Source organism: Mytilus galloprovincialis, chromosome 2, assembly GCF_965363235.1.
Source record: "Mytilus galloprovincialis chromosome 2, xbMytGall1.hap1.1, whole genome shotgun sequence".
Taxonomy (NCBI): Eukaryota; Metazoa; Mollusca; class Bivalvia; order Mytilida; family Mytilidae; genus Mytilus; species Mytilus galloprovincialis.
Genome location: NC_134839.1, coordinates 69059802 through 69082180, shown reverse-complemented (window position 1 = coordinate 69082180; position 22379 = coordinate 69059802). Strand labels below are relative to the sequence as shown.

The 22379-nt window shown below is 34.1% G+C and overlaps 1 long non-coding RNA gene across 1 annotated transcript; it reads left to right on the top strand.

The window, feature by feature from the left end:
- The first annotated feature begins 16655 nt into the window (after positions 1–16655).
- LOC143064247 (uncharacterized) lies at positions 16656–21831 on the top strand. The gene is made up of 2 exons (XR_012975207.1): positions 16656–17204; positions 20656–21831. It is a non-coding gene; the product is annotated as an uncharacterized LOC143064247 (long non-coding RNA).
- The last annotated feature ends 548 nt before the right edge of the window (positions 21832–22379 follow it).

Here is a 22379-nt window from a genome sequence, read left to right as displayed (position 1 = left end):
ATATCTCAAAGAAAGTTTTTTTTAATTTTCGGCAAGCATTATACTACGCGATGATCAGGTTATATTGGTGAGAAATGATTGTCAAATTTCGGTATTTTGAACTTCGAAATGAGTTATTTTTTTTTTAAAGTAGAAACTTGAATGAAACTTAAATAAAAAAAAACATGAACTTATACATGTATTAATTGATTAAATGTCAACTTTTAAAAAACGTAGAAAACCGTAAAGACTATGTAAATTCAAGAGACATTCGACAAATCCAGGTACAAAAACATGTATAATGACAAATATTGAACAAATTATAAAATCCCTTTTCATCGAAAATATACATAGATTCCGTATATCGTCAATTATAACTTGGCCGGAATTCAAATGGGCAATAACTGTGCATCACTTATTGCGGATCTGTTTCTGTATTGTTACGTATGAGTTACCATTTATGACTAAAATCAGCAAATACCCATCAAAACAAAATCTGTTACAAAAATTGAATAACGCTTTTAGATAGTTAGATGATATTTTGGCTCTCAATAATGACGACTTCAGTATGTACACAAAAAAGTTTTGTTTTCCTGCTCAACTGATCGTTAAAATGAAGATAATAATGACAATAAACACTGTCCTTTCCTTTCCTTTCCTTGATCGTGATATCTATATATATATATAACGGAAAGTTTTATACGAAAATTTACGATAAAAGAGAGGATTTTTTAATTTCATTTTGTTATTTATATATATATAGATACTATGGACATTTGCGCTTGAGATTTTGATTCACCTGTATTAAAGTGATCAGACATTTGCGCTTTTTAACTTTGTATAAGTGAGCCTAGATGTTCCAAATTTGCAGACTACCTGACAGAAAAGTATGTGACAATTGAATCACGATTTGCAGCCATCATACAGTAAGCGTACGACAAATGGTCCAGAATCCTTCCATGTCCACTATAATGAACAGTTTTACTTGACTCATCCTGCTATGTTTATCTTTTTCTTTTTGAAGAGTATCGTTGAACAACAGTCGGTAAATTACATTAAGATTCGTTATATTGATAAACAGGCACCCCCATTCAAGAATTGAGAAAGAGAAACTTGATTTTTGTATTTGAATTGTCTTAAGAAATTCAATGTTTACTTTTAGCTGTATATAAACTTTAAAACATATGTCAATGTGTTATGACCTGAATGTGCTATGAAATGTACTATGAAAAGATTTTTAAACTTTTAACCATATAGAAAAATATGAATTTTACTCTGCCAGACCAAACCTGCTGGTTCCAAGCCTGTATAAAAAAGGATGGAAGTCATAAAAACAAAATATTGCAAAAGCGCAAATGTCCTATGTTAAAAGCGCAAACGTCCTTTTTTTAAAAGCGCATATGATCTATGATTTGAAGCGCAAGTGTCCAAAATAAAAAGCGCAAATGTCCCGCGCCTGAAATTAGTAGTCCTTTGTTGATTTTTGTATAATTTTCATTTTGCTTAGTTTCTTTTGTTACCTATTCTGTCATCGGACTCGTACTGTTTTAAACTGAGATTTACTGTGCGTATTGCTGTGTGCTTGTTTTTTTCTACATTGGCTAGAGGTATGGGTGAGGATTGATATCTCACAAAACATGTTTAAACTAAAACACGCCTCTATGTGCGAGATTTTCTCTCTGTGTTGAAGGCCTATTGGTGGCCTTCGACTGTTTTCTGCTCTTTGGTCGGGTTGTTGATTTATTGACACATTGCTCATTTCCATTTACAATTGTATAAGTTTGTAAAATACAGTACCGATTCTGTGGGGGGGGGGGGGGGGTTAGAAATCTGGAACTGAAGGTGTAAGTGTTCTTTATTGTGACCGGGATCCGACAAATCTGCTTAAATACAAATCCGACAAATCTGCTTAAATACAAATCCGACAAATCTGCTTAAATACAAATCCAACCTCAGTTGACCTGTTTCATATTTTTCATGCCGTCGGCGCCTCTTAAAGTTATCTATACGGTATAGTTTTTTTTTTTGCCATTTGTTTAAGGCTGTACAGTTGTCTATTATTGCTTAAATATCAACACAATTTGAACTCTGCGGGATAGTTGTCTTATTAGGAAATATGTCGTATAGAATTCCTTCTATATTGTGTCAAGTTAAACGATCCTTATACTCCCTGCGTCGATTGCTACAAAATTGACATATATAATGACATTTCGTTACCAGAATCATTACATTTCGACATTTCAAAAAGTTTCAATTATAAGTATAAACATTATACGTGTTGAAAAACAAACTGGGTAAATAAAACCTCATTGTTGAAGGACGTATACGGTTGCCATAAATTGCTTACAGGCACACCATTTAAACTCTGGTAGATAATTGTCGTATGATTGACAACCATGTCACTCACATATATCCTGCATCTGTTGGTACAAAAAAGACGCAAATAATGACATTTCGTTACCAGAATCATTACATTTCGATATTTCAAAAAGTTTTAATTATAAGTATAAAAATTATACGTGTAGAACAAATCTAAACTTGGTAAATAAAACCTCATTGTTGAAGGACGTATACGGTTGCCCTATATTGCTTACAGGCACATCATTTAAACTCTGGTAGATAATTGTCGTATGATTGACAACCATGTCACATATATAAGAGGGACGAAAGATACCAAAGGGACAGTCAAACTCTTAAATCTAAAACAAACTGACAACGCCATGGCTAAAAATGAAAAAGACAAACAAACAACAGCACACATGACACAACATAGAAAACTAAAGAATAAACAACACGAACCCCACCAAAAAACTAGGGGTGATCTCAGGTGCTCGGGAAGGGTAAGCAGATCGTGCATGCTCCACATGTGGCACCCGTCGTGTTGCTTATGTGATAACTAATCACGTAAATAGTCTAATTCGGTAGATCACATTCATGAACGGGAAGGGGATTGTAGTTACGACGTAAGGAACATGTCCGATATCATTTGTGAAACGGTTATTCCATAACGGTCAACCAACTCGTGATGGCGTCCGTAAAATTTACGAAGGGATGATTTCAACTTCACCATTTGAAACTCTTGGTTTAATAGCTTCCTTGTGAGCAGCAACCCTCTATCAAGAAAATCATGATAGGAAATGCAAGCACGGGAATATCGTATCAATTGGGAGATGTATACCCCGTATGCAGGTGCTGCTGGAATGTTGCTACTTAGAAATGTAAAGTTCACAATTGGAAAGCTGAAATCATCTCTTTTGTCGTAAAGTTTTGTTTTCAACCGACCCTCATTGTCAATTTCTAGATGTAAGTCAAGATATGAAGCCGACTTAACTGTTTCTGTAGTACCCTATATCTCTAGCTCGATGGGATAGATGCGTTCCACATAGTCACCAAATATATCCCGCATCTGCTGCTACAAAAAAAAGTACAAATAATGACATTTCGTTACCAGAATCATTACATTTCGACATTTTCAACAGTTCAATGATTAATTAAGATGAAAACAAACGTTTGTAAATAAAGCAATCACAACACAATTTCCATTAGAAAAATAATAAGGGAGAAATAAATGGATGTTCTGCAGAAAAATGTACTTGACATTTATGAGATATCTTCCAAAGAAGTGATTTAGTTGCTTTCAAACATTGCCTAAGCATGCAGCAACTGAAAGCAACAAGAAAAACTACTACATGTATATAGCTTGATTAGCTTCAATATGCAAAAAGTCCTTGTCATTCTTAAATTATTTTTTTTTTAGAAAATAATCTTCCATTTCTGTCCGTCGGAGCCATTAAAAATATGCCTTTTTCATTAAGCAGAAAAAAATAGAAGATCTTTTTCAACTGGATTTTAAGTCAATTTGAGCCACATGACCCTAAATATTTTTTTTGGTTGTAAGCCCTTGTAATGCAACCCTGGCGTTTCCAGTAACAGGAACTGCTACCCGTTTTCCCCTAGTTTGTGTAGTCTTCGAGAAAAAAAATACGGAAGACCAGTGGTACCCTATGGAAAATGCATTACGAATAATTGCGCTCTTGTAACCTTCAACAGGGGCGGATCCAGCCATTTAAAAAGGGGGATGGGGTTCCAACTTTATGTCCCCATTCAAATGCATTGATCGGCCAAAGAAAAGGGGTGCCAACCCCGGAACACATATATGGGTGTGGATATTCATGTAGCTGTACAGTGGAGCCTATGGGACTACAATCTTAGTAGACATCTGAATAAACAAAAATCAACCTATATTTTAATGTATAATTTTATAATTAAATTTTAACACATTTATACATTGTTTTAAATTTGTTCTTGACATTTTTTTGTTCATTTAAAAATATAGGGACAACAGAGTTGGTGTATGTGGGTTCGATTCCCACCCTAGGCATTCATTTATATTGGCTGGTGCAAAGCGGTCAGTTTAGCTTAGTGGCCCCACACTGACTCTGTTGTTCATATGTCACCTAAAAAATCAGGCAACCTCATTCAGGTTTTGCCATCTTTATTTTTCTTTTCGAAAATCATACACAATCATTCAAAATTAAACCATTGAATAATTGTGAAAATTACACCACAGATAACTATGGTAATACTTTAATTGTTTTTGGCATTATTAACCTTGGCTGCCATCCAAGATCCAAGAAGTTTTTAAATTGGTGAATTGTATATATCAGATTTGGATTTTTTTGGTTACAAATCATTTTGGATTGTAGGTGGCGGCCAAATCTTTATTCCCAAAGACTTAAAGCTTTCAGGTCTGAAAATTGTCCAAAATCATCACATTTTGACAAATTTGGAGCATAAAATGTACTATTATGAAAAGAACTGATTTATTGAGCGTTAAGACTTTTGAAATAGACCCATTTACAAACCAAATTGTGAACTTTTTGGAGTTTTATGGTAAAGTAACTGTTTATATTTTAGGCCATTTCTGGCAATAAGTGAACCTTGTCCTTTGAATCAGTGGTTTCACAATAACCATAATACTAAGTATCTGTTAGAAGATAGCTTTTTCACAGTACATTGTCAAACTTAAAGATAAATATATACCAACAATGACCAATATTAATGACGGAATGAGATTAACATGTACATATACTGGTTTATGTTGTTAAGTGTACATACATAAATGAAAATGTAAACCAAACTGTTGTCATTATTCATAAAAAAAAAGAAACGAAAAGGGAGGTATGATTGGTAATCAGACCCCAGCTCTAGACAAAATGATGAAAAAGAAATAAAGCTTACTATACAACATTTTTACTATCAGAAATAACTATACATAAATCAGTTAGAAATAGCCATGAAATGACAAATGTTATACAATATATACAAGAAAACTAATGGCCACATCAACGAACAAACTGAAAATCAAGATATACACCAAAAAATTACAAGCCTTTTTTACAAGCTTCTTACTAAGGACCCACACATTCATATGGTAGTTGTGTTCTATATGTATGGTGCAAAATATTCTCATTGCTAAAGCCAGTGGTATCCAAAGTATTAAATCCAGAACAAAGTAAAAAAAGACTATCAGTTGAAAAACTATCCAGATGTTGTGAAATTCAATTAACAAAAATACCATCATTAGCAAAGGGCTATCTACATACAATACATTGTAATATTTATATTGAACCATTTAATAATTAGAAAACAGAACCTACAATGTACATGTATAGCTGCTGATTTAAAAAAATAAATAATGAATAAATGATTGACTGTGATTACAATAAAACCAAGATAACTCAATGAAGCTATTCATGAACATTTAAAAAGTTTGTGTTGACTGCAACAAAAATCTAGAATAAGGGAAAGTAATCTTGCTGTGTTAACATCAATTTAATTAGCAATTGATCCAAAAGCTAAATGTTTCAGAAAATAGAAGACCTTGATACTGCATGTACAAACATTGTTAATAAATGCCATTTGGAGAGCAGGATCTGCTTACCCACCCAGAGCACCTGAGATCATCCCCAAGTTTTGGTGTGGTTCGTGTTGCTCAGTCTTTAGTTTTCTATGTTGTTTCTATTGTACTTTCATTTGTCTGCATGTCTTTTTCAGTTTTAGTCATGGAATTGTAATTTTATTTTTGATTTATGAGTTTGCTGTTCAGAGAGCCGTGGTGTAGTAGTTAGTGCATCAGACTACTAACACAAAGGTTCCTGGTTCGATTCCCGTCTGGGATGAAAATTTCAGGGACTTAATTTTCGGCTCTCCATTGACACCATTTGCGAGTATGGTCTTGAGGAAACGATGATAGTCCGTCGGAAGGGGACGATAAATGGCTGACCCGTGTTAAGAAAGAGGCATATCTCTTGCAAGTTAGAGACACCCTTGTAGATTTCGAAAAAGAGCAGTCTAATGCCGCTACAAGGCAGCACTCGCACCCGCAAAGTGGAAAGGGATTAATATAAGTTGAAAAACTTGTTTTCCAATTCACTATAAATAAATATGTTTAAACTAAACTATCTGGTATCTTTAGTCCCAATAAAAGGCAATATTACAATTTATCTGTTTTAATATGATTGTCTTGAACCTCTTTTTCATAGTTCAGTGAGTGACTATATAGCTTTTCGAAGAATTGTTTGCTATGTTGATTCTCTATTATAAATTATACGCTAATGATTTTTGTATGTGTGCAACTATATGGTCATAACAGAGACATAATGCCAATCATAATGCCAATCTAATAGTTCTCATTTGACCAAGTAATCGTTGATAATTCACAAAGTTAAATTTCCTTGTTCAAGTCAGTATCTCAGATATTATAGCAAATTATATTATTTGTACTATATAGTAAGATGAACATTTCTGTCTGGCAGGTATTATATAAACACCTGTCATTTATCAATAATTCAACATAACTTGAGGTCCTCTGATGTTCAGTACTTCAGTACTTTGATTAACTTTGTATAAGTGAGCCTAGATGTTTCAAATTTGCAGATTACCTGACAGAAAAGTATGTGACAATTGAATCACGATTTGCAACCATCATACAGTAAGCGTACGACAAATGGTCCAGAATCCTTCCATGTCCACTATAATGAACAGTTTTACTTGACTCATCTGCTATGTTTATCTTTTTCTTTTTGAAGAGTATCGTTGAACAACAGTCGGTAAATTACATTAAGATTCGTTATATTGATAAACAGGCACCCCCATTCAAGAATTGAGAAAGAGAAACTTGATTTTTTGTGTTTGAATTGTCTTAAGAATGTTTACTTTTAGCTGTATATAAACTTTGAAACATATGTCAATGTGTTATGACCTGAATGTGCTATGAAATGTACTATGAAAAGATTTTTAAACTTTTAACCATATAGAAAAATATGAATTTTACTCTGCCAGACCAAACCTGCTGGTTCCAAGCCTGTATAAAAAAAAGGATGGAAGTCATAAAAACAAAATATTGCAAAAGCGCAAATGTCCTATGTTAAAAGCGCAAACGTCCTTTTTTTAAAAGCGCATATGATCTATGATTTGAAGCGCAAGTGTCCAAAATAAAAAGCGCAAATGTCCCGCGCCTGAAATTAGTAGTCCTTTGTTGATTTTTGTATAATTTTCATTTTGCTTAGTTTCTTTTGTTACCTATTCTGTCATCGGACTCGTACTGTTTTAAACTGAGATTTACTGTGCGTATTGCTGTGTGCTTGTTTTTTTCTACATTGGCTAGAGGTATGGATGAGGATTGATATCTCACAAAACATGTTTAAACTAAAACACGCCTCTATGTGCGAGATTATCTCTCTGTGTTGAAGGCCTATTGGTGGCCTTCGACTGTTTTCTGCTCTTTGGTCGGGTTGTTGATTTTTTGACACATTGCTCATTTCCATTTACAATTGTATAAGTTTGTAAAATACAGTACCGATTCTGGGGGGGGGGGGGGGGGATAAGAAATCTGGAACTGAAGGTGTAAGTGTTCTTTATTGTGACCGGGATCCGACAAATCTGCTTAAATACAAATCCGACAAATCTGCTTAAATACAAATCCAACCTCAGTTGACCTGTTTCATATTTTTCATGCCGTCGGCGCCTCTTAAAGTTATCTATACGGTATAGTTTGTTTTTTTTGCCATTTGTTTAAGGCTGTACAGTTGTCTATTATTGCTTAAATATCAACACAATTTGAACTCTGCGGGATGGTTGTCTTATTAGGAAATATGTCGTATAGAATTCCTTCTATATTGTGTCAAGTTAAACGATCCTTATACTCCCTGCGTCGATTGCTACAAAATTGACATATATAATGACATTTCGTTACCAGAATCATTACATTTCGACATTTCAAAAAGTTTCAATTATAAGTATAAACATTATACGTGTTGAAAAACAAACTGGGTAAATAAAACCTCATTGTTGAAGGACGTATACGGTTGCCTTAAATTGCTTACAGGCACACCATTTAAACTCTGGTAGATAATTGTCGTATGATTGACAACCATGTCACTCACATATATCCTGCATCTGTTGGTACAAAAAAGACGCAAATAATGACATTTCGTTACCAGAATCATTACATTTCGATATTTCAAAAAGTTTTAATTATAAGTATAAAAATTATACGTGTAGAACAAATCTAAACTTGGTAAATAAAACCTCATTGTTGAAGGACGTATACGGTTGCCTTATATTGCTTACAGTCACATCATTTAAACTCTGGTAGATAATTGTCGTATGATTGACAACCATGTCACATATATAAGAGGAACGAAAGATACCAAAGGGACAGTCAAACTCATAAATCTAAAACAAACTGACAACGCCATGGCTAAAAATGAAAAAGACAAACAAACAACAGCACACATGACACAACATAGAAAACTAAAGAATAAACAACACGAACCCCACCAAAAAACTAGGGGTGATCTCAGGTGCTCGGGAAGGGTAAGCAGATCGTGCATGCTCCACATGTGGCACCCGTCGTGTTGCTTATGTGATAACTAATCACGTAAATAGTCTAGATCACATTCATGAACGGGAAGGGGATTGTAGTTACGACGTAAGGAACATGTCCGATATCATTTGTGAAACGGTTATTCCATAACGGTCAACCAACTCGTGATGGCGTCCGTAAAATTTACGAAGGGATGATTTCAACTTCACCATTTGGAACTCTTGGTTTAATAGCTTCCTTGTGAGCAGCAACCCTCTATCAAGAAAATCATGATAGGAAATGCAAGCACGGGAATATCGTATCAATTGGGAGATGTATACCCCGTATGCAGGTGCTGCTGGAATGTTGCTACTTAGAAATGGAAAGTTCACAATTGGAAAGCTGAAATCATCTCTTTTGTCGTAAAGTTTTGTTTTCAACCGACCCTCATTGTCAATTTCTAGATGTAAGTCAAGATATGAGGCCGACTTAACTGTTTCTGTAGTACCCTATATCTCTAGCTCGATGGGATAGATGCGTTCCACATAGTCACCAAATATATCCCGCATCTGCTGCTACAAAAAAAAAGTACAAATAATGACATTTCGTTACCAGAATCATTACATTTCGACATTTTCAACAGTTCAATGATTAATTAAGATGAAAACAAACGTTTATAAATAAAGCAATCACAACACAATTTCCATTAGAAAAATAATAAGGGAGAAATAAATGGATGTTCTGCAGAAAAATGTACTTGACATTTATGAGATATCTTCCAAAGAAGTGATTTAGTTGCTTTCAAACATTGCCTAAGCATGCAGCAACTGAAAGCAACAAGAAAAACTACTACTTGTATATAGCTTGATTAGCTTCAATATGCAAAAAGTCCTTGTCATTCTTAAATATTTTTTTTTTGGTAAATACCACTGTAATACCATTGTACAAGGTCATGTTTATCTCTGACTGTTTATGACGTCTTTACACTATATCAATTGGATGTGGGATGTGTACTGATTGATAATTTAGTCTTAAATGAAGGATTTTGTTTTAGTTTTATTAATGGCTAGTGGTTTTGAACTAATTGTCAGTAACTGTCTTTTTGTTGTTGGGATGTACTAGTACCCGGCCACGTCTACTTGTATGTGTAGTATTTGTATTTGTTGTCATCTAATGAGCTAAGCCTTTTTCAACTGTTTTTTTTTATAGTTTGTTCCTATTTTGTACTGTTACACCAATGCTGCCGGTTAGGGGAGGGTTGTTTAACCCAGCCACATTTTGATGTTTGTGTCTGTCCCATGTCAGGAACCTGTAATTCAGTGGTTATCGTTTGTTTATGTGTTACATATTTGTTTTTTCTTCATTTTTTGTACATGAATTAGGCCGTTAGTTTTCTTGTTTGAATTGTTCTGCATTGTCATTTTGGGACATTTTATAGCTGACTCTCGTTACTAACGTTATTTATCATCTTTTATGTCTATATGTCATTTTGTTTTTCTTTCTTGACATATATGTTTGTTTTTATAGTGATTACGATTAAAACACAATGTTGAATGCTGTTTCCCTAAATTTGAGGTTTTATCCTATGATATCTGGGTATTTTTGTTTTGTTCAGCCATTTTTGTCAATATAATAGAATTTCATGCGACTGTCATACACGTGAGCTGTTTGGAATAAGCTTCAAAAACCCAGGTGTAATCCACCACTTTCTACATAAGGAAATGACTGTACCAAGTCAGGAATATGACAATTCCATTTGTTTGATGTGTTTTATATTCTATAACTTAATATTATATTTATATACTGCACACACGCTTAATGTCTCTTTAATCTGTCGATATCTGTATCTTGCATTGGTATAGCAAATTTACCTGACCATATCGGGAAATAGGTATTTAGTCGGATCTCAACACGTACTTGTGATTTGTTTAGAACCAGAGTTACATGTATCTAATGGTAATCACAGAAAGGGACTAACAGGCAATTTTTAATTGTAGCTTTTTCAATGTTAAAACAATTTTCCACTATAAACGAATGTTAATTTGTACAAATATAAGGACTTTGTTAGCTAAATCTACAAATTTTATTAGATATTATGATTTTTTATTACAATAGATTAATATGCTAATTGGTATTGCAAAAGGTGATGTTTTCTCTGATTGTTTATGGCATATTTATTCTAAATACATTGGATGTTAGATGTGTGCCTATTGATTATTTAGTCATAGATACATGATTTGTTTAATAAGTTGTAGTTCCCTTTTGAACTAGCTGTCAGTAAATGCGAGTTATCTCAGATCTTTCCTTAGGTTTTTTTTTTTTTTTTTTTTTTTTGCTGCATGGATGTGCAAGTACCCGTCCACTTTCACTTTGTGTGTTTGTTAGATGTATTTCCATCTGATGAGTTAAGCTTTGTTCAGCCGATTTTTATAGTTTGTTCTTACTAATATGTTGTACTGTTACTCGACTGTCCTAAGTTACGGATTGGTTGGCGCCTTCAAACAAATCAAACCCCGCCACATTCTGTATGTGCCTGTCCCGAGTCAGGAACGTGTAATTCAGTGGTTGTCGTTGTTTCTGCGATTCATATTTATTTAGTGTTTCGTTTAATATTTTCCGATTTGAATTTTTCTTCGGGTTCGATTTTTTTGTCATTTTACTTTATCAAATAGTGAGCCCAGGTTTCTGAAACAATGAGTCTGGAATGATCTGATTTATTATCACTAATGAACGCATATCATAATATACAATAAGTATCGTTGACACGTTCTATCGTAAACTGGTAGACATACAATAGTTATTGAAATAGAATAAATTTGGTAAATCAATTTGGTTACCTTTAATTTAATTTTGCTTTGTAACTATCTTCATGGCTTCAATTGTAATACACATTTTAAAAAGGTATAAAAATTCGTATATATTTGAAATTTGTTTGATCCAACCATTAGAAGCATCTTTTTACCGTTAAATGTATATACATCCAAGCAAATGACCAACCTGCATGCGATTTTAACGTAGAATAGACATTAAATGCTTAGGAATTGTCTTTCTTGGATTAGAAAAATAACGTTTATACTACTTCATAATATACTAAGACATGTATGTATCATGTCTTCTTCCTGCGTCTGATATTGTTCCCAGTGACTTAAGATATCGCAATCTCTAACTAGATTTCTACATAATTGCATAATATTTCGGTACATGTGTATTTTGATCAATGCTTTAAACTTTTCTATCGTACGTCTAGGGTATTCAGTGCAGATATTTTTTCTACAATAATTAATCATGGAAATCTATCCATTATTCAAACTTCCAATGGCGATGATCATACTAGGATATTTTCTCATTGTTTTTTCATTGGTAGGAATTCACAAAGTTTCATGGCTCTGTGGAGTTTGAAATTTCAACCAGCATTGGCGTGTGTATAGCTGTTTTGGTAACTGTCTTTTGTCTTAGCAACACATTAGATTGTCTCACTGAAATGAGAAAACAAAAAACATTTAAAAGCTTTGTACAATTATGAGAAACCTAGACATTATAAGATAGTGAGTGACTAAGACATTTTGCAAGCGTTAATTATTATATCAGGGAATTATATCACGTATGTCACCAAAAGTTGCAATACAATTGCAACTCAAAAACTAACGACTTTCACATGACTATTTTAAACCAGATTGTATATTACAGCGACTTGCATATTTGACTAAAAAAAAAATAACTAATCCTATTGCTTCAAAAACGGCTTTCAAAAAAAAAGCAGAAACGTCAGAGATAATATAAAGAATATTTGTTTTTTAAGAATAAATTTTCATAATTTTGATAAATTGTTGTCTTATTCAGACTACTCTTTGAATTGCTCGAATCACTGAGGATTTTCTATACCCAGATTACCTTAGCAGTATTTAGCAAAACCTTTTTGAATTGTGGGTTCTCAACGCTCTTCAACTCAGTACTTTATTTGGCCTCAAATCTTTTTTGATTCGAGAGTCACTGAGGAGTCATGTTTCGCGAAAAGTGCAACTGGCGTACAAAATTATACGCCTTGTAAATAAGATTGGATTTTTTAACAACCCTACCGTTTGTTTGCTTCCTCCTCCATAATATAATCAATTGAAGACCCTTCATTTTATACGTAAAATAAATCAAAACGAATGTAGGAAACAAAAGGAAGAGCAATCAGAGAACACATTAGAAAGCTAACAAAAAGACAAAATAAAACCCACAAGGTACCGGTAAAAGGACAATTGGAACATATCCTGCGTCAACCATGAAACATATTCTATGGTCAGCCACGTCGTGGTGGCGTCCGTAAGTTTCACATGAATGCCTTCAACACTTGGAACCCTTCAAGTTAGTTTAATACTTTTAATTTAAGCAGCATGTCTACTTCAAGGGATGCATGACAGGAAAATGCATGTTCTGGGACATTGATATGTTGGTTTTTCAACTTCGGTCAAAGTTGTGTTGCTACATATTTTAGAAGACATAAGTATATTTAAAACAAAATCACTGAGTACCGATAAGGACAATATTTAAAATCTAACTACAGTGCTAAACTGATAGTTTGTTTTTCGTGACGGACCCTCTTATAGCCGACTATTTGTTTAAGGCCGACCGATTGCCTATACTTGATTATATCTGTTCCAGACTATATGAGTCCGGACCATACGCGTACGGTCGGACGTATGAGTATACGCGTATGGTCCAGTACGAGCTTGCCATACATGTCATCATATGGGTTAAATTTAAGCAAACATTTATATAACAATCTTTTTTTTTTTTTTTTTTCAAATTGTTATTATTACATATAGATGGATTAAATGAACAAACGAACAATTGAAATTAAATAGTTTTTTAATTGTATATCTGAATCTTTTATATTTTGGGACTCTCGCCCAAGGTGACGCTTGCTTCCACAAGTAACGTAATATTTTTTACATTTTAATGTTTGCAGTTTATGCATCTTCCTTTGCATTTGTATTTTTTTTTTTTTTGTAAAGTTGCTAAATATTCGAAAACAATTGTTCTCTCACATTATGCTTACTTCCGATACCTTCAATTTCAGTGAGCTTATTCAATTAATGTTAACTTTTACTGATCGACATGCTTTATACTACAGATTAACAGATTCAATTAGCGTGAATTTCTTAAATAGTTAAAATATAAAGTTTTTATTTCAATTACAATTGTACTTTTTTATATCAATTTGAGAGTTACGTTATGTTAATCTGTTATATATTATGCATTTGTATTTAATAAACTTCACCAACTTCTTAATATTAGTCCGACCGTATGAGTATTTTGAAAAAGTACGTAACACATATCCTTGTTTTTATTTTAAAGGTTTAAAAGCTTTCACTTTCAGAAATACTGATGATGTTTCACCAAAAAAGTGTATGTTTATACTACTGATACGCTACTGTTGTCTCAATTTTCGTTATACGTGGTAACGAAAAACCTGACCAAGTAATTTACTAATTATGCATAGATTACGTTCACTGAAATCTAATTCGACAAACACGGATACGGCAAACTAGATAGGGAATGTAAACATCAAACTGAAACTGAAATAAATAAATCTAGAAATAGACAATTATAATTGCTGTATATATTAGTTTCATTTAAAGTCAGTTCTCTTGGGTAAACTGCTGCAGCGTAATTAGAGATATTTTCAATGATCAAAGCAAAAAAAAAATCATCAAGGTAACGGTTAGTGCTATAAGGTTCTTTTTTATTAAATGGAATTCAGACGGATCATTCCTGGGTTTGGGCATACACTGTCATTAATAAACATCATTGGTTCAAAAACCAAACCAGATAAAGATGGGTATCATCTCAATTACTCATAAAAGTTTGTGTTTTAGGTCAAAGCGATGTTCATCATTTGGTTCTCTCTATAATCGATTAAAAGTTCTGTCATCAGTCAAGTTTGCTAATTATTTTTCAATAAGGCTTCCCTGGTATTTCTAGTTAACACATTCACTATTTCTTATTATTACATGTACCCCTGGCATTTAAAGGGAGTACCCAACACCTCAGATAAAATATAATATAAAAATTTTGAGAAATTTGAACCACACAATTTACAGCAGTAATTTCATTGGAATTTATTTGACAAAAACAAAACTGGAAAGGAACAAAAGAAGAATTATAGCTAATTTCATCTTTGGTCAATTTTGACTGGGGAAGTTGCATTGAAACCTTAATTTCCCAATAACATAAATCACATTTTTAGTCACTACAAAGCGATTACTTTTGCCTTGTTGGCACTTTTCCCACACTATATATTAAGATTAACTATTTATCCTAAAAAAAAACTAATTAGAGAAAAGCTCGTTTGTCGTATACAATTTTAATCCTGGTATCTGTCTATGATGAGTATCTACATTTGTACTTCTTTTTTTCCGGATATTCTTAAATTTGCTATACCTCAGAAAATATAAAAGTCATACATATCATATTTCAATATGCATGACATTGTGCAGTTCCCATGCTCTGATTAAATGGCCAATTTCATAAAATTCAGTGAGATCATTAATTTACGTACCATGTTATCCTAAGATGACATTAGCTGTACAATGTACATGTGTGTACCTTAGTCGTTTAAGATGAGTGTATGGTTTTCTAAATTAGAGGAGCATTTGCGTCACTCCTTCCATGTTTCAAAAGCTATCTCTCTATTTAATATTTATGCTGTTGTACATGCATCTGTGTCATGACGAAAATAACGAAAAATAATGGACTGATAGGCATAAAACTAGTTAAGATTTGTTCCAAACGGACATATGTTTCTGAACTTATGTGTTTTCTGCATATTACTGCTAAGAGGCCATGCAACTGCTCCCCCCCCCCCCCCCCCAGTTGCGGATTGTCTCACTGCGTTGAAAACCCATTGGGTCCTGTAAGGATGTTTCTCCTCTTGGGTCGGGTTTTTGTCTTTCTAACACATTTACCGTTTCCATTCTCTATTCTACTTCGCATTGACAGTCCTTACCTTTATCGTCTATTTCTTCAGACATGTTTAGTGTAACTATTAGTAAAATCCCACTTAACAAAACAAACATACAAGTAAGAATAAGTATGGCGCGTATTAGATTTTTACGTGTAGACTCGTTTGGAAATAGTTTTAAATTGTCTAAAATCGATGATCTATGTTTCTTTTGATGTGATGATAACGAGATATTTCTAGTGAACTCCTGATGTATGTACAATGTATCAGAATTGTCAGAATCGTCTAATTGGTGTGTAAATAATATCTTCCCTTGCACATCTTCCTCAACTGAAATTGAATCAAGTCTGTCTGATCCGTCGGAAACATGAATTTTCACAAAATACACACAATTGTCGTTTTCCATTACTCTCTTGCGATATGTTGTTTCTCAATAAACATCTGCAGAATACTAAAACTATGATAAAATATATACATAGCATTTCTGTGTTAAGTGGGCAATAGCAGACGGATTGTAAACGTCATTGTACGTACTACTTTTGCGGTGATATGACGTAAATATACTCTGGTGCACTTCAAGAAAATTATCAGCAAGATATAAATATTTTGCTGTAGCTGTAATGTAGTACCGAAATAATATAAAAACAGGAAACAGGTTCAATTTCTTTTTGAAGATTTTATTAACATTGAAATAGAATGCGATAAATCTTCATTCGTTTGATGCAAATCTAAAAATGTTATGTAGGAACGATGGGCTTATTTTGATAATTAATAAAGACATCGACTATTGTCGAATTATTTGTTGGAAAAAAGGGGGCGTTTATTCAATTGTCGAAGCGCCAGGGCGAAACAAAAATTTTCATGCAGCAGACGGCATGGCATGGTTTTGAAAATTTTGACTTTTTGAATAAGTTTATATCTAGCAGAAGTTTAATTTTTTAAACATTATATTGGATAGATACAGTGAACACATAAAATATTGGAGATAGCAGAATTCCAATATTATTTGTTTGAGGTGGATGCAAATCTATTTTTTTTTTCATCGATCGGCCACAGCAGAATCGGGCAATTGTCTTTCTTTTACATTGTCTTATATCATATATTATCTGTCATATAATCAAATATTTACATAAGTTAACATATTGTGTCTTTTTCAGTTTAAAATGCTTAGAGCTTCTAAAAGAAAAAGGGTGGTGCCCAAGGGAAGAGGAGATAGCGTGGCTCCGGCCGCTAAGAGAAGTGTCTCGCGTCGAAAAGTTGGAGATGTCCATGAAATCAGATCAAAAGGGAGTCCAGTGGCAACCAATACACTAGATACAGAAGTGATGACTATGGCTCCGGTCCCAACAACCGCTACTGAACCCATTACGGTCCCAACAACCGCTACTGAACCCATTACACATTCAGGTAATTGTCCAGTATTTCAAAACCCAATTCCTTGCATTAAGGCCAGTGATGACCTTGCTAGAAATGTCACTGTTAGCTTGAGGCAAAAAATTATTGCTGGAGAGTATATTGACCTGGCCTTACTGTTAGTAAATTCACAAGCCTCTGCAGGGGATAAACAAAAAGTAGTTATTTCGCAGGGAGAAATTTTGCTACAACCACGGCAGCAACAACAAAAAATTGACTCCATCGATACCTGGACAGATGCATATTTAGTGTATATGAGTATTTATTGTACTGCTCACCCGCATGTATTTCAAGAATTACTGAAGTACATGCATAGTATTCGGTTAGGTGCTAAGCGGTGCGCACTAGGGTGGAAATCGTATGACGAACAATTCCGCCTCAGAATGTCACAGGATCCAGCAGGGTCTTGGGCTGTGGTTGACCCTGAGCTATGGCTGCTTTATATGTATCCTCCGTCTTCTAATAGTAATGCGCCAGTAAGCACGGGGCGCTTTAAATGTTACGCATTCAATTACCAGGGCAATTGCGTGAATCAATCATGTCCTTATAATCATTCTTGTTTAAGATGTTCTGATCAGCACCCACTTATACAGTTCCCAAGACAAAACGTTTTTCCTAATAGGGTAGGTGGAAATGCAAGATTTCAGCAACCTAGGCCTCAATTTAGACCGAGATTTCAAGCACGTGGTGGCAACCCAGTGCAGTATCCCAACAATACGAAATCGTATTCTGGTCACTATATGAAGTGATTCTTTAGCAGAATGTAATTAAAGTTGTGGCACAATTTTTTTTTTATGGTTCTATGTTAAAGAGATGTGTAAGAATTTATGACATTGTTCATATTGTTAATTTTGTATAGAATTAAGATTGTATTACTTTCAGAGTCAAAACTATTGCGCCACCTATGGGATAAAGGGTGGACTCCAATAAACATACTTGAATTAAACACGTATCTAGGTGATTATGCAAATAGGGTGGATGCTCAGCTCCTGCTTGAGGGGTTTACTTTTGGATTTAGGATACAATATGAAGGTCCACGTATTTCTACTACCGCAAAAAATTTGGTTTCTGCAGAAATACACAAGTTCGAAACGTTAGCAAAGTTGCACGACGAGGTCAAACTGGGTAGAATTTTGGGTCCATTTTCTAAAAAACCTATATCGACACTGCGAATTTCTCCAATTGGACTTGTTCAGAAACCAGATAAAGGTTGGCGTCTCATATCTCATTTGTCTTATCCAAGTGGAGGTAGTATTAATGATTTTATACCCGAAGATTACTGTAGTGTGAAGTACTCATCATTTGACAATGTTTTAAATATGATTGCAGCTCTCGGAGAGCGTGCGAAAATCGGTAAAATCGATATTCGCCAAGCATTTAGGCTTTTAATCATAAATCCTGCAGATTTTGATCTTATGGGTATCAAATTTCAGGATAAGTTTTACATAAATAAATGTCTACCCTTAGGATTAAGTAGTTCATGCCAGCTTTTTGAACGATTTTCGACCTTTTTACACTGTGTTGTTCAGTCAAAGTCCGGTCTGGACACTTTGGATCATTATTTGGATGATTTTATATTTGCTGGACATGAGTCAAATAATAATTGTGAGTTGTTAATGGACACTTTTATGAAAGTTTGTAAGGATTTATGCGTGCCATTGGCAGACAACAAAACAGTTGGTCCTACAAAAACCTTGACATTTCTTGGTCTTGAAATTGATACTTTACTTATGTTGGTAAGAATTCCGGAAAACAAGGTCATAAAGTTAAGGTCTGGTATTCTATACATGGTTGGTCGAAAAAAGATAAAATTGAAGGAACTAGAGTCAATCATTGGGCTAATGGCATTTTGCCTACGTGCAATTCCGTCATCAAGGGCTTTTACTAGAAGGTTTTATGATGTTATTTCAAACCTCCAACACGGAAAGTCGTATTATTATGTAAAAATTAATCAAGAGCTGAGATCTGATGCTTTAGTCTGGTTAGAGTTTTTAGAAAATTTCAATGGCGAATGCTTCATTTCGGAAAGTCTCTGGTTATCAAGTGATACGCTTGAGCTGTTTACTGATAGTTCTGGAAATGCTGCTCTTGGTTGTGGGGCTTATTTTGACAAGCAATGGACTCAGTTTCGATGGCCTGTCGAGTGGAGGGATAAAGAGTTCATGTCCGATATATCTTTTTTAGAGCTGGTGCCTATATTATTGGCCATGTTAATTTGGTCCCCTCAATTTTGCAACAAGAAAATTTTATTAAGAATAGATAACCAAGCACTAGTTTTGATAATTAACAAGCGAACATCAAAATCGAAGTACGTAATGAAGTTAATTCGTCCTCTAGTTTTGTTATTACTGAGAAAAAATATTCAGGTACGAGCGTTGCATATTCCAGGCGAAAGTAATGCAATTGCAGATTCTCTGTCTCGTTTTCAGGTGATCCGTTTCCGTACATTGGCCCCGGAAGCAGATCAAACTCCATCAGACATTCCTGTGGAGTTTCACATGGTCATTTCGGAACTGAAGTAGATTTTTTAATAAACAATTCGGTAGCTCCTAGTACCTAGTACAGCAAAGTTGTACACCAGGGCTTTAAATTTTTTTAACAGTTTCAGGAAAGATATCGGTCTTGCTAATGTATGGCCTGTGTCACTGCACGACATTGTTGCTTTTATTGCATATATGTATAAATCTGGATTCGCTCATTCAACAATTAATTCGTACACATCAGGCCTAAGTTTCTACAACAAACTTAATGATTATGAAGACTATACACAAAAATTTATTGTAAGGAAAATGATCGATGGTGTAAAGCGTACAAGGTCGCCTCAGATGGACACTAGACTGCCTATTTCAAGAGAGTTATTGGGTCGTATTTTGTCCATATTATCTTGTATCTGCAGTTCTGCATACGAGGTAAGGCTATTCAAGGCAGTTTTTTCCTTGGCCTTTCATGGTCTTTTTAGGGTTGGGGAGTTGACAGTTCAAACTATGAGTAATACATGTTATTCAAATCATGCTTTAAACATGAATGATGTACAAATTTACAAAACATATTTAAAAATTCATTTAGTTTCGTCTAAGACCGATCAGTTTGGTAGGGGCGTAACCATACACATTCCGGAGCAATTAGACAAATGTATTTGTCCGGTGGTTTTATTTCCTTGCTATTTGCGAGACAGACCTGTAGTAGAGGGACCGCTATTTTGTCATTTTGACGGTAAACCATTGACTAAATACCAGTTTTCTGCAATACTCAAAAAGTCACTACATGCTTTAGGTATTGATAACGCTCGTTGGTCGTCTCACTCTTTCAGAATAGGTATGGCTACAGCCTGTGCCATTGAAGGGTTATCCGACGAAAAGATTAAAAGTTTAGGTCGTTGGAAATCAGGTGCATATTTGCGTTACATACGAACTCCCGTTTAATTGTTTATTTATATTGCTGTTAGTTTCAGATTCTCCTATAAGGGTTTGGATTGTTGGGTCGTCAATTATTAAGAATGCGTTTGTGGAATCAAGGCAACGCCCGGGAGGAGCTAATTTGGCTTTGAATAGGTTGGGAGTAAATATCTGGTGGCAAGGAACCGGTGGACTAACTCTCTCCAAGATGAAAAATCGCATTAGATTAATGCTGAGATTTGAAGATCCTCCCAGCTATATTATAGTGCACATTGGGGGAAATGATATAGGTAATATCAAACTAGGTTACTTACATTTCCAGCTTGTTAAATTTATGTCATGGTTATCAAATAAATTGCCTGAAACGACTTTAATTTGGTCGCAAGTATTACCAAGATTGCAGTGGAGGTATTCAACCAATGGGAACTGTATGGAGAAGTGCAGACGTTGGTTAAACAGTTCCATTGGTGTCCACATGATAAAGCATGGAGGCTGTTACATTCGGTATCCTGACATAAAAGCTACACATAAGTTCTTAGCAGAAGATGGGGTGCATTTAACTAAGATTGGAAATGAAATTTTTCTGAATATAATCCAGGGAGCACTAGAAACAATTATTTCTAGTAAGACGGGTGGCTTTACTTTTCCAGACGACTATTATACACTTTGAATTTTGATAGTTGACTCGTTGTAAATATTATATCTGCTCATATTATGAACTTTGTAATTAGTTTAGATGAAACATCAGCGTTACTGATGCTCTTTTATGTATAATGTAAATAATTTCTTCCTTGTTACTCTGTTCATTTATTAGAAATTGTTTCATTCAAATTTGCTTGAAATGACACAGCTACGCGCAGCTCCCCCCAATTTTATTGGCGGTTGACGGTTCTACGAAACTTTTATCTGAGGGCTAAAACTGTCGCAGCACCGTCAATTTGGCAGATTTCGCTGCGCTTAAAGAACATATTTGCAGTTTACAGACTTATTTAAATCGTATGATAGCATTAGCCTCTGATTTCCAGGGTTAATAGCTTATCTTGAACTTGCCCCTTTTCATATATGGTCTGCCACCTCGAACATATTCGGCGATCATCATACAACATTTTCAAAGAAACATGCATTTCTATCACTGAATTTTAGTTCATATCATATCAAAAATTGCATTTCATATAATAGTACATATATCATATTTGTTAATAAATGCTGTGGCCATTTCCTGCAAACTCTAATTTGTTATTTTTTAAATGAGCATCTAAGATAACTAATGGTTGCATCAATTTTCTTAAAAACCCGGATTTTTTTTTTATAGAATGATATTGAAAAATTAACCGTTTGTTTCAATTGAAAAAAAAGATAAAATCAATAATTGAACGAACATCAAATTCAATAATTACAGAAAATGATTACTTTTCGTTATCGAAAAATAAAATGTTTTTATTACAGAAAGTGTTTAAACAGTAGATTTTTTTTTATAAATGTATGGTCGGAGCTTAATTAAATCAGAAGGGTATATAATAGTCATAACACTGAAATCTTTTAATGTGACATTTCTTTGACGTACATCTTAAAATAGAGAACTTTTAAGTTAACGTTGACCACAGACCAAAAAACCCAAACGACAGCTTACTTTCCTTTTATGTTAGAACTTAAGATATTATATGATATAAAAAATCGAAGATGTGGTACGATTGCCAATGAAACAAGTCTCAATCAAAGACTACGTATTTATAGTTAGCAACTCTATGTTACCGTACTGACTTCAACCATGAGA